This window comes from Thalia democratica, chromosome 1 (genome assembly GCF_965202585.1).
Source record: "Thalia democratica chromosome 1, ktThaDemo2.hap1.1, whole genome shotgun sequence".
Classification (NCBI taxonomy): Eukaryota; Metazoa; Chordata; class Thaliacea; order Salpida; family Salpidae; genus Thalia; species Thalia democratica.
The window spans coordinates 52,362,980-52,375,852 of NC_139165.1; the positions used below are offsets into that span (position 1 = coordinate 52,362,980).

General features: G+C 24.5%; 1 pseudogene; it reads left to right on the forward strand.

Annotated features, from left to right (window-relative positions):
• Positions 1-7,057: 7,057 nt before the first annotated feature.
• On the forward strand, positions 7,058-7,736 carry LOC145837547 (uncharacterized; annotated as a pseudogene).
• The last annotated feature ends 5,137 nt before the right edge of the window (positions 7,737-12,873 follow it).

Sequence of the window (12,873 nt, forward strand, 5' to 3'; positions counted from 1 at the left end):
AAATATAAATTAATAAATTAAATAATAAATAGATTAAACAAAAGTAAATAAAAAAACTCAAAATAAAGTTAAAAAAAATAAATTAATAATAATTACAAAAAGTCAAAAAAATAGATTGTATAATTAAACGAAAATCAAACAAAATTTTTTTATATAAATAAAGATAAAAACTAGATTTTAAAATTAGATTCTAACCATATTAAAATATAATTACCAAAAAAAGTTTGTTTTATATTATTTTTCTTTTAAATAAAAATTAACTTATTGTAGGTGTTGTATTATTTTGTTGGTTTCAATTTAGTCAAAAGCTTGTATCTCCTTTTTCTTCTAAAAAAGTAAGAAGAAAATAGCTTCTGACAGTGTCTGGGTTAGATAATAAGAAAAAAACAGAGCAGGAGAAACTTAAGAACTAATTATAATAAAACGCGTGCAAATAGTGATGCAACTAAGATAAAGTTTAGACAAATAGAAAATAGTGATATATAAGTTATTCTTAAATTTTTAGAATCCTTAGATTTTGTAGATATAAAAACAAATCACAGAAAATTGGCAGACCTTGAGAGACTTTCAATCAAAAAATCTCAAAATTTCAGTATTTTTCACCCTATAAAGCCTAAATCTTAAACTTACGTTACATATTTGTAGTAGAAAGAATTCATAAACTTGAAGACTTTGTATTTAGTATCTACTAAAAATTTACAAGCTATTAAAAATCGAAATAAATTAAAAAATTAGTTCAATTTCCCTTATTTTAATTCTTAAAACAAAGATATTTACGATATGAAAAAATGCATTGAGCACAAAAATTTTATAACAGTCACTACTTTTATTTTTTATTGTTGTGTTTAGTAGTTTTAATTTTCATTAAAATGTTTTATAATTAAAAGTTTAACTGGTTATATTAAATTATAACTAATGCAACTTGATCCCACACCAATTTAAAAAACTACGCTTTTGGGTGTATTAAAAGTGTATTTAAAGAATAAAAACATAGAGTAAATTTAAGATAATTTGAAGAAATATTAAAACTTAAACATAAAATTATAAAACACCTAAATAAAAAAGAAAATATCTAATTAAAAACTTTAATATAAAACAACAAAAACAATTTTAAGTATAATTTACGGAACTTCACAGCCATAACAGAACTTTCTCTACAATGCACAATAAAAATTTCATCAGACGGATTTTCTCCTTTCTAAGTTTATCTGATTGTCTCACTATTTTGCATGCTCGTTTTTTTCTGGGCAAAAGTATCTTCGTGTAATTTTAACACCTACTCATGTACAATATATTATTTTTTTTTATCTTGTTTTATTTCATATTGAAGTTTAGTATAATTTTAATTTTAATTAAGTTTACATCAATACATGTTCATTCTTTAATAAGGCTTTTTCTTGTTAGAATAAAATTCTAGTTTTACTTTTATTTAAAACTTTTTTAATTTATATTAGTTTTTAAACACAATAACTTAATTTCAAATATAAAAAAGCTAAACAAATTCAAAAATAATAAAAATAATAAATTAACCTAACTAAATTAAAATGAATTACTATTACACTAAGACATGCTTATTATTATTTTTTTTAATAAAATATAAAGGTTTTAATATATTTTTTATTTAGTTATTTTAAGTTAGTATTTTTTGTTCAAAATTTACCCTCCGTGCAAAACTGTCACTCGTGCAAAATTGACCTTCCGTGCAAAAGTAAGCTTCCGTGCAAAATAGGCTTCGTGCAATTATGTCCCTTTGTGCAATTTTGTGTCCGCGTGCAAACTAGTCTTCGTGCAAAAGTATCTTCGTGTAATTTTGTCCACTCGTGCAATTTTGTTCTCGTGCAATTTTGTCCCAACGTGCAATTTAGTAACCTCGTGCAGTTTTGTCTTTGCGCAATTTAGACCCGTTCCCCAGATATACACTAGTCTTCGTGCAAAAGTATCTTCGTGTAATTTTGTCCACTCGTGCAATTTTGTTCTCGTGCAATTTAGTAACCTCGTGCAGTTTTGTCTTTGCGCAATTTAGACCCGTTCCCCAGATATACACTTTAAAATGTAAAGCCTCTTAGCTAAACAACTGCTAAATATATGGGTAAACAGCTGGTGTAACTTTAATATTTTGTTATCTTATATCCCGCAAAAATTTAAAAAACCTATTAAAACAAAAAATTAACTATATGTTGTAGTGTACGACTCAATAACCAAAAGGTTCTTTTGCACCCCAGGTCCTAGGACTTAACTTTTTTAGCGTTTTTCTTTTATCGTTCAATAAAAAATACTGAATATAAAACAATACTATAAGCATAAATAATTTAAATTAAAATCTTTAGGTATATAAGTAATTAGAAAAAGACTTAATTTTTGAGAAATTTAAAATAAAAGCGTATTAATTTTATAGTTTTAAGTAATCTTATTTTGACATCACTAACTATATATTTTTTTAGATTTCGTTTTCGATTAAATATAATTACCAACTACAAAAAATTCAAATATTTGATATAAACTAAATGCGATGAAAGTTTTGTGTGTAATTTATTTTTATTATTTCATAGTTTAAAACTTTCAGTTTTAGTACTTTAAGTATACTATTTTTTAGTATGCAAAACGGTTTATGATGAATTTCATTTAATTAATATGAATGAAAAAATTGTTTTAGCTATTAGTATAAAACTTGTTAAAATTTTTAGTAAAACTTTAGTTTAAAAAAATAATCGAGCAAACAAAAAATAAAGCGTTTTTTTGTGTATGAACGTTTAAGTAAAAGAGTCATTAAATAGTAAACATTTTGTTTTAATTTTTTTAGGTAGAGTGCAACATGAAAATTTTTAATTTTAACTTGGTTGAAAAATCGCTTTATAAAAAATAACTTTTTAAAAAATATAGTAAATAAGTAAATAAAATATTTATTTATAAACTATTAGTTACTTCAGCTATATGCATTTTCAACATCATTCATAAAGTACCAGACTGCACTGCACCACCAACAACAGTCCATGTGACAATCTGCAACATGTTTTCTACGGTTTCCTCATTAGGACTACGAGACGACATAGTATAGACGTACCGCTATGTCGACCAAACAAAACATTTTTAAGTTTAATTTTTTTATATTTTTACTTGATACTTAATTAAAGGTAAGGATTTAATATATTTAGGCTGAGATATTAAGTAACAACCTTTTTAGATATAAAATTTCTTTGTAATATAAACTTTAAATGAATATGTTAATAATTATTTTTCTCTCAACTTATTTGAAAAATGTTTGTATAACTCTTCAAAATAATTTAAGTTTAATTCCTAAATAGTTTATTTACACTAAGTTTACAAATAACAATGAGCTTTTAGCAAGAAAAGTGCTGGCATGGTAGGCCTTAAAATTTCAATTATCCAATTGTTAACACTTGATCCAATGTGCCTTCCACTAATTGAAACAACAAGAATTCAATTACATAGCATAACTGACATGACAACAACACTATTCAACATGTTGATGTAGGTTTGAAGTCATTCTAAAAATATAAGTGAAAACCTAAAGTCATTTTAATGAGTTTAGAATTACATAATACTAGTTAAAAATTTAAAACATATAATAAATGTGTTTTTAATTTCTTTTACTCCATCTTTTGTATGAGGTTTCCTAATGTAAAAAAGTGTTGTCACTTGCAACTCAGATAATTGAAAATTGGACTAGTCAACGAAAACAAATATGTACTGCTTGAGGTAATTAATTTATAAGTTACTACTTAACAGTATAAATCGTTTTTGTTACTTTTTATTTAACCTACAAAACTAAATAAATCTTCAAAATATTTTTTAAGTGGAAAATACACTTTTTATTCAAGTATTAAAATGTTATAGAACTTGTGACAAACTATTATTATTATTTAAATAGATAATAAATAAAGTTAATTTATTTTTAAATTATAATTTTAAGTATAAAGTAGTCCTTATATTTAAAAACCATATTTTTAAAAGGGCAATAACTAAGGTTGTTATTGCTTGAATTGTTTGAATTGTTTGACTGAAACTAATTAGTTTTTTTCAAATTAAACATTTTCTTAGCTAGCTTTACTTAAATATTTGATAAGTGATTTTTTATAACATATTGAAGTAAAAACCGAAAAAAATATTGATTTGTAGTCCTGCTCTAAAGTATTTAAACACAAAGTATAAAAAGTATATTTAACTTAAAAGCAGTGGTTCTCAACAATTTAAAAATGTTGTGCATAATATATATTGTTATTAAATTATTAAAAAAAACACTAAAGGTTTAATTGTATGAATTATAAATAATTTTTACAACTATAGAAAATAAGTAATACTAAACTTGCATATCTTTAAACATATTTTTTACCTTAAGTATTTTTTTTGTGCCCACTTAAAACACTGTATGCACTTCGGATTAAACATAACTGTGCCAAAGGCACATAAACTGTATTGTGAGGAGTTTAGAAACTACTAGTTTTCTTGTCAAAAAGTAGTAATTCTGGATGATTAAAAAATGCATGAAAGTAGTTAAATATTTTACTGTAATTGCAGCAAAAAAAAAACTCAATTTGTTGGTAAACGTTGAATTATTTGTTACTAAGAAAGTTATTAAGATTAAGTTAAAACATATACAACCAAACAAAGGAGAAATCTTAACTAGACGAGTTTTTGTAGTGTCTAAATAGCTATGTATATCTGAGTAGTAATTATTTATTTCATTATGAATAATACAATAACATAGCCTTTATGAACCTTAATTATCAAAGAATAATAATGGTGTATTATTTAACTATGTAACTTAGGGTTTGTTCTTTATAGATTAGTTTTATTTTATATGAATTAGTTACATCTATGCAAAAACCAATATGTCAAACATAAACAAGTACAAAAAAAAAGTATTTTTAATTTTTTTAAATGTTTTTCTAAGGCTAATAAAATTTTTCTTGTAATAACTATTTAGCTTTAGCTAAAAGAGAAAGACTAAGGCCATAAGTTCTTATTAATCTAATTAAAAAGGAAGGTTTGTGATGTTTTCTGTAACTATTGAACCAAATTATAAATAACATACTTTATGGTTTACTTATTAAATTAGTATTCCAAGCGGGTTATGAACATAATAACAGTTTCTCAAGAAGCAGATTTATCTTAAAAAATAATTTACTGTTAAATTGTATTCTTATGTGTATAATTAAAATATAAGTTATGTTTAGTTGAATAAGTTATAGTTTTTGATCAATTTAAAAAACAGTAAGTGTATAAGATAGTTACTTGAGCTATATAAGCTGTTTTTAAAGCCTTGCTAAAAAAAATTTAAACATAAAAATGACCAAGTTTAAATCATAGCAATAAAAACTTAAATTTTTATACTTTTGTTTAAATGATAAATAATTTTTCAAATTCCGATAACTTATTTAGAATCACAAAGAAACTAACTTCTTAGGTTATATAGTACAGCTTAGTATTATTAATTATTTAACAAATAGCTGTACATACTATAACCAGGGTTGCCACAAACGCCTGCTGGTTAAGCTACCTCCATACCTGTTAAAAATAAGTTGAGAATTTCTAAAATACTCAGTCTTTGTTTTTGTTATAATTAGTTTAAACATTTATTTTCATTAGATAATATATGTTCTACCGTTTAATTAAGTTGATAGTGATCATTCAAACTGTTTTGTAAAATAATTTTCCATGTGCTATAATATAATATAATAACTTCTTTTTTTAAAGAAAGTTTAAACTTATGTTGTTAATATAAAAATATTTATTGATTATGATGAAGTCAGCCATTCAGAATTATTGAAGCTATTGACATTATAAATTAATTTATTTTTATATGGTCAACTATGTACATAATTGTTTTTTTAAAGATTGAATTGAAATCAAATTAAAAAAAAACACTACTGTATAAACATAAAAAGTAAACATGTTTACTCCAAACTTTGCATACACAAGTTGCAAATTGTACAGCGGTTTGTAAAATTAACGTTTTTGTGCTTTCACAAGTATGATCTGTATCAAAATTATTAATACATAGAGGGTGTAAGTTAATATTTTCATTAATTGTAATTGTTTCTAAAAAAATGTTCATAAAAGTCTTTGGTTAAAGCAAGTTGTACTCAAAATAAGGCTGTCTTATGCCAGTTAGGTCACTCACACTTTTTTTTTTGATGAATGATAATCTCTTCCTTCTATTTCATAGCTCAGTTGAAGTGTGTTAACATACAGAAACATATGTCAGTGTAATAAAAGAATATTACTTCGGAGAAGATTAATTGTTAAAAAAGTCTATAGAAAATGGTGGAGTTTTAATGTTGATTTTGCTTAAATTAAATCGTTGTTTGAATTAATAGACTCCTTTTATGATTTTAAAACCTCGAAACAGTTTATTAGGTACATAAATTGAAAGATAAAAACAAATTATACAGTAATCTTCTTTTATTGTACCAACATATGTTTCTGTGTGTTAGCGAATTAAACACACTTCAACTGGGTTTTTAATGGAAAGAATAACCTTAAAAACATTGAAACCTCTAAACCATTAAAAACTATTAACCTTGAAACCATTAAAAACCTAGTTGAAATGTGTTAATCCGTTAGCACACAGAAACATATGTCAGTGTAATAAAAGAAGGATACTGTATAATTTATTATTGTTAAAAGTTAATATATTATTTTATATAAAAAAGTAGTTACGTAAATAATTATGTCTGAGAACATTGATTTTTTTTTTTTAATTTGCAAGTTAAGATTTAAGTTAATTGCATGTTTGTTTAAAAGTTGAGTTTAAATTAAATAGCAATAACTAAAAAAAAATTAAACATTAATGATATACTAGATAAGTAGAGTTAAATAAAACATAGTTAGAAATTGTTTTGAAACTAAAATAATTGATACATTAAAACTCAAAAAAGTCATGTATCATTATCTAAAAAAAATCACATAGAGGTTGTTATAAAGAATAACTTAAATATAGATAGGGAGTACTAACAGTAAATAAATCTTTTAGTTTTGATAACTACGATTTTAATTTATAAACAGTGGTAGTGTAATAATTGACTAAAAAATACTAATGGAAGACATTCCAATAAAACTAATAAAAGAAGCAGTTGGACATAAAGTCTTTGTTGAAGATTTTAACAAAAACACTTTTGTTGGAAAACTTTCAGAAGCTGAAGACAACATGAACGTTGTACTTGAAAAAGTCAAAATGACAACCAAGCAAGGTTAGTTAATTTTTTTATTCCTGTTTACTTAAGATAAACTAATCATTATGATACTATCTGCAAAAATGTTTTAAGCAGCTAGAATATTTTGAGATAAAAATAATGCTTGCTTTCGTATTATAATTATGTAAACATTATTTAAAAATGTAAGTATTTTTTGTAAAAAGGCTACAATAAGTTATTCATTTTAACTAAAAGTTCTAAGTATAGTTAAAGCTAACTAATATTTAAATATATAAAACAAACACGAGTTTTAATATTATGAACTTGCAATTTTAAGGTAAAAAAGAAAACTTGGAGACATTATACTTGCGTGGAGCAATGGTGACGTTTATTGTCCTTCCGGACAGCTTGCAAAAATCTTTGGAAGCAATGGAAAGGAAACAAGCTGAGTCTCAGAGAGGACGTGGTCGGGGCAGAGGTCGCGGACGTGGAAGAGGCGGGCGAGGAGGAAGAAACTTCAACAGGCCTCCACCACGTGGCCCACCCCCATGCAGCAACTTTGGCGGGTACGGCCGCTATTAGTTAGCAATCGTAGGTCATTCAAAACTACGCTTGTTAAATGGTATTGGAGATTAAACTAAGTTTTACAGTACATGATTTTTAGGTTAGATTAAAGAGTTAACCTCCTTACCTTTGTTTAATTAAGTTTAGTTAACAGATCTTGTAAACTTGGTTGGCACTTATCAAATATATAGATTTTTACCAAATTTTTAGGCTATTTTACTCCTAAAAGTCGTACTTGTGATATGTTTATTTTAACTATTATTAATTGTCATTAAGTTGTTTTTTGTGTCCAGCACTAAAACTTGTATCAAAAAAATTAAATAGCAATTTCGGGCGATTTTAAATTAAAACACCTATTGTCACTAGATAATTCAACTGAAATATTTTCTTCTATCTATATTCAAACTTAATGTATAGCTGCTCTTAACGTTCATTAATTAAGTGATATTCAAATTTAGTCCAAATAGTTATTCACATATTTTTCTTTATCAAGTTTTGAAGTAATTTTTATTTCTTAATGTTTTATTGTTTTAATTCTTCTGTAACTTGGTTTGAATTATTTTAATAAACTTTTAATACACTTTAAATGCTAGGTTATTATAAATCGTATTCATAATTTTAAAAAGTTTTATTTAACCATACTATATGTAATCTATTGATCCATTTATAGTTCTTCAACAACAAAACTTGTTTTTTGGAAAGTTTTCAAGAATTGAAGAAATGAGTAGCTTAAATCAAACCTGATTATAATGAGAAGTTAAAAATGAAAATTTTGACAAGTTTATTTAGGTAAAATTTTTTAAAGTTGACCGGTTAAAACAATAATAGATACATTTAAATTAAGTTCTTATAACTTAGATTTAATGCATAAAATAAATAAAGAACAATTAAAGTTATAACCTTAATATCGCCTGAATCGGTGTATAAAGTTTTGTATGAAGAAGTCTAGATATGATATTTTTTAGATAAATATATTTCCATGTAAGTATAAAAGCTGCAATTGAGGACGTTAAGTATCGACCCGCGTCAACCTTAAGTGTATTCACACAAAACTTGGGAAGGTTGCGAAAAAATAAAAACAAGTATGCAAAGTTAATTGTAAAGAAAATACATTAACTGACAATTTAAAATAATAAAAAACCTAAATAAAAGTTAAAAGTTAAAAAAATCTCTTCACTACCTCTATTTTAGTTTTAGCTAAGAAGCACTGGAAAAGTCTTTGAACTTGAGCTATTTTTTACAAATTTTCAAAGAATGTTCTAGTACATAAATAAAAAAATATACTGAAAAGATAATGTGTAACTGATTGCTTAAATTAATCTTTCAAATTAATATTTTTATAATCAAATTAAATCCTCGTAACTCTGCTTCTTAATATTTAAAAATATGTAACGGAATGCTTTTTTCTTTTTGATATCTAAAGTTGAAAAATAATTGCTAAGAAATTGCTCCAAAATTTTACACTATATAAATTTTTTTCAATCTGAATACCTAGTTAAAAAAGCTTTTTAATACTAGAATGTTGGGTTTCAGTTTTTAATTTATTATAAACAACATTTTTCTGAAATCCGGTTAAATATGATAAGCAACTGATTTTACTGTTTGATAAACTAAAATAAAAACATAAAAAAGATTTTAAATAATTTTACTATGAGATACTTAGTAATTTATTGAACAGGCTTGTTGAGACTGTTGATGTAAATGTGTTATTACCTCCACTGTTCCTGAAAAAACCATGACTCTAAGCTTTACAAGCTTGTAGAAACTAAAAAAAAGTTGTTAAAAACCTTAATATTTTCAATTTAGTTAAATAATTTAAAGATTTATCTCAGTTCGGTTGGTTAAAATTTGAACATTAAGACAAATAGCCTTTTTAAGCAAACTGAAGTTATGCAGTAATAGATTCTTAACGTATATAGTCTTGCTAACTTTTTGCATTATTGTTAAAAAATAACTCTTCCTTTAAATTTTTTAAATACTTTTTTCTTCTATTAGTTGATATCCTTATCTGGACTACATCTGATAACAATGATCATATATTATAGTGCTTTGATGTCTCTCTATTTTACTAAAAAGTTTTCATAGTAAAAAAGATGTAATATAACAATCTATTTTTTGATAAGTTCTTGTCATTTGCTCATAATGTTATCATTAGTTTTTAGTTGACATCTTATCGTTGATTACTTATTAATATAACGAAACAAGTTTACTTATAACCGTAGTATCAAAAGCTGATAAACAACTGATTTTACTGAATTAGAAATTGATTATATTTAAGACTTGAACTTCACTGGCATACCTTTAAACTAATTTAGAGAAGTTAAGTTGCAAACTGTTCTAACACTGTCGAAAAAGTTTAAGAAATTTAATAAATGCCTAGTGTGAACCGTTACCAACTAAAATTTTCACCAGTTCTTTAAGTATTGTTAAGTAAGTTTAGGAAAGTCAAAACAAAAGTATTTTCCAAACTTGCATTCATAAATGCCCCTTTGCAGACCTTAGCAACTAATTGTCCTCGTTTATTAGATATTGTCTTTACTAGATAATTATCCATTTAACTTTTCGCTGCCTTTTCAATTAATGCTCCTTGACATCAAAAATTGCCCCTAAAGGGGGAGTATTACTTACTCTGGTGAAACTTTGTCTATGTAGTTTATTTAAACAACTGTAAACTTTGTTTAAGTTAATTATTTTAACCTAAACTGTAGTTGTTGAGAACTTTTAAAATGGAATAAAACTAAGCAAACATTTTTTCAATACCTTACGTGGATAGTATTAAAGACTAACTCAATTGTGTATGTGATAATTGTTCAACAATTTTTTTTAACTTATATATAAAATCATTATACCAAAGGTTTCTTTCTGTTTTATTATTGTTTCCCAAACTTGAGAACTACTATTCTACATACAATTTCAAACAAAGACGTATTGTTTTTCTTGAAATAATAATTAACTTAGTAGTAAAGTCTTTGACCAATGTCGGCAAAGCCGAGATGTTCTCACGCCATCATAACTATCAACAAACTAAATGAAACGGATATTTTCAACAATTTATTGACGAACAATTCAATAAACTGATTATTCTTAATGAGGAGAAAACCAGTTCGCTGAATGTCACATAAATTGTTGTTGATAGTCTCGCGCTTAAATTTGATGATAAGAAAATAGTTGCTTTGTATATGCTTTTAGTTATTTTGTACTTTTTTGTAAACAACTATGCAGCTTTTGTTTTAAAATCATCATCTGTACTTTTGTATGATCTTTAATTCTTTTTGTTTTAAGACAAGTTTTTATACAGCATTATATTATTTTGTTTTACATACCTTTTGAAGCTGTAAACTTCGTTATTGTGTTTTTACAACAACAAACTACAAGTTCTTAAACTAACTTTTCTTAAAGTAAATAAAGTTTAAGCGATAGATCGCTAAAAAGTATTTTATGTTGCAGAAGACAAAACTTTTTTTATAAATAAACACTTGAACAGAAACAAAAAAAAAAAATTATTAAACACTTATAATATTGTTAGTTGACCAATTAAAAAAGCGCTCAAAAAGTTTGGTCAAAGGACCTGGTGTTTAAAGAAACCGTTCGGTTATCGAGTCGTACACCACTTATAGCAAAATAAGATTTAAAAATAAATAAAATATTTCATATTAAAGTATTTTTCAAAGTATAAAGTGTAAGAAATGCACTTTATATATATTTTTTAAATATAAACCAACTTATATATTTTTATAATGCCACAAAATTTAACGACTACTATATTAAAGCAACGCTTTAATGCTAGTTATAAACTAATAAATGTGTGAATTGTGATTTTGAAGCAGACCAACAATTTTACATTGTAGAAAAAAGTAAACTGAAAATTTTTCTACATTAAATTTTTTTAAAGATAAGTTTTAATTTAGTAATGATTTTAGTGATACCATTATCACAAAAGGTTGAAGAATAATATATCACACTTATCAAAAGCTTTAAAACTAAAAGTATTCAAAAGCAATTTTTAGTTCTTAAAAAGTATTTGAGATAGTAGTTGTTTAGAAAAAACTAAATAGTAAAGTTTTATTGAAATAACTTATTTTGGTCTGTATTGACTAAAATAACTATTTTTAACGTTTTAGTTTAAGTAAGCTATTACATGTTATGACTATCAAAATAATAACTTATATATATTTAAAGAAAGCTATACTTAATGTATTTTATGTTACTTATAAGCACATTATTGTTGCCTTATCCAAAAAATCAGAAACTTTACTAAAGGCTCTTTGATTACTGCTGTAGAATAGTTGATGGTCAGTATTTTTTCAGTGCTTTGATTAATAGTAGATCAACGGCAAAACAGTTTTTTTTTTGTTTTAGAAAAGTACATATAGAATCAGTTGTAGTAAATTTTTAACAGTAAACTATATAAAACAAAAAATAAAATTAAACTAATTTAATTAAGTAAAAAAATAAAAACATCAATTAAATGACTAAAAACAACTATAAATACTTTAAAGTTGAATATAAAAATTGAATGAAAGACTACAAGTGCAAATGAAGTTAAGAATATTAACTACAATTAGAAATTTATAAAAACTATAGCAAAATAACTAAGTTTTTTAGTGAATGCAAGTCCACATAATTTTTTTATTGCATTTTCATCTAAATAGCTTAATAGCAATAACAATAAGACTTTTTCAATTAATATGTTTAATTTAAAATTATTTAGTAAAAAGTAAAAAAAAATTCTAAGCGCTTTTTACAAATCAGTGAAGATTAAAATCTCTTGTAAGTTGATGTTTTATGTAATTATTAACGATTTCGGAATATTTATGATTATTGTTTTATGTAAACACATGTTTTACGATTACTATATTTTAAAGAACTTTCATTACTAGCTTAGACTCGAAAAACATTTGTAGAAAATGATAAATAAATAGTCAATAGCTCTATAAAAATTCCTTCACGTTTGAAGTTAAAAAGTGCTTTTATTCACCATGTTTTCTGTGTATAGCAAATTAAATTATAAATTTATTAACTTTTTAAAAACATTTGTATAGAGTTAATAGCATAATTCGAATTGTTATGTTGAAATGAAAGTTTTATAAAATTGTCAGAAGGTTAATGAATAAACACTTGATAGTTTTCTTTTTAGTAGTAAATTAGACTATTT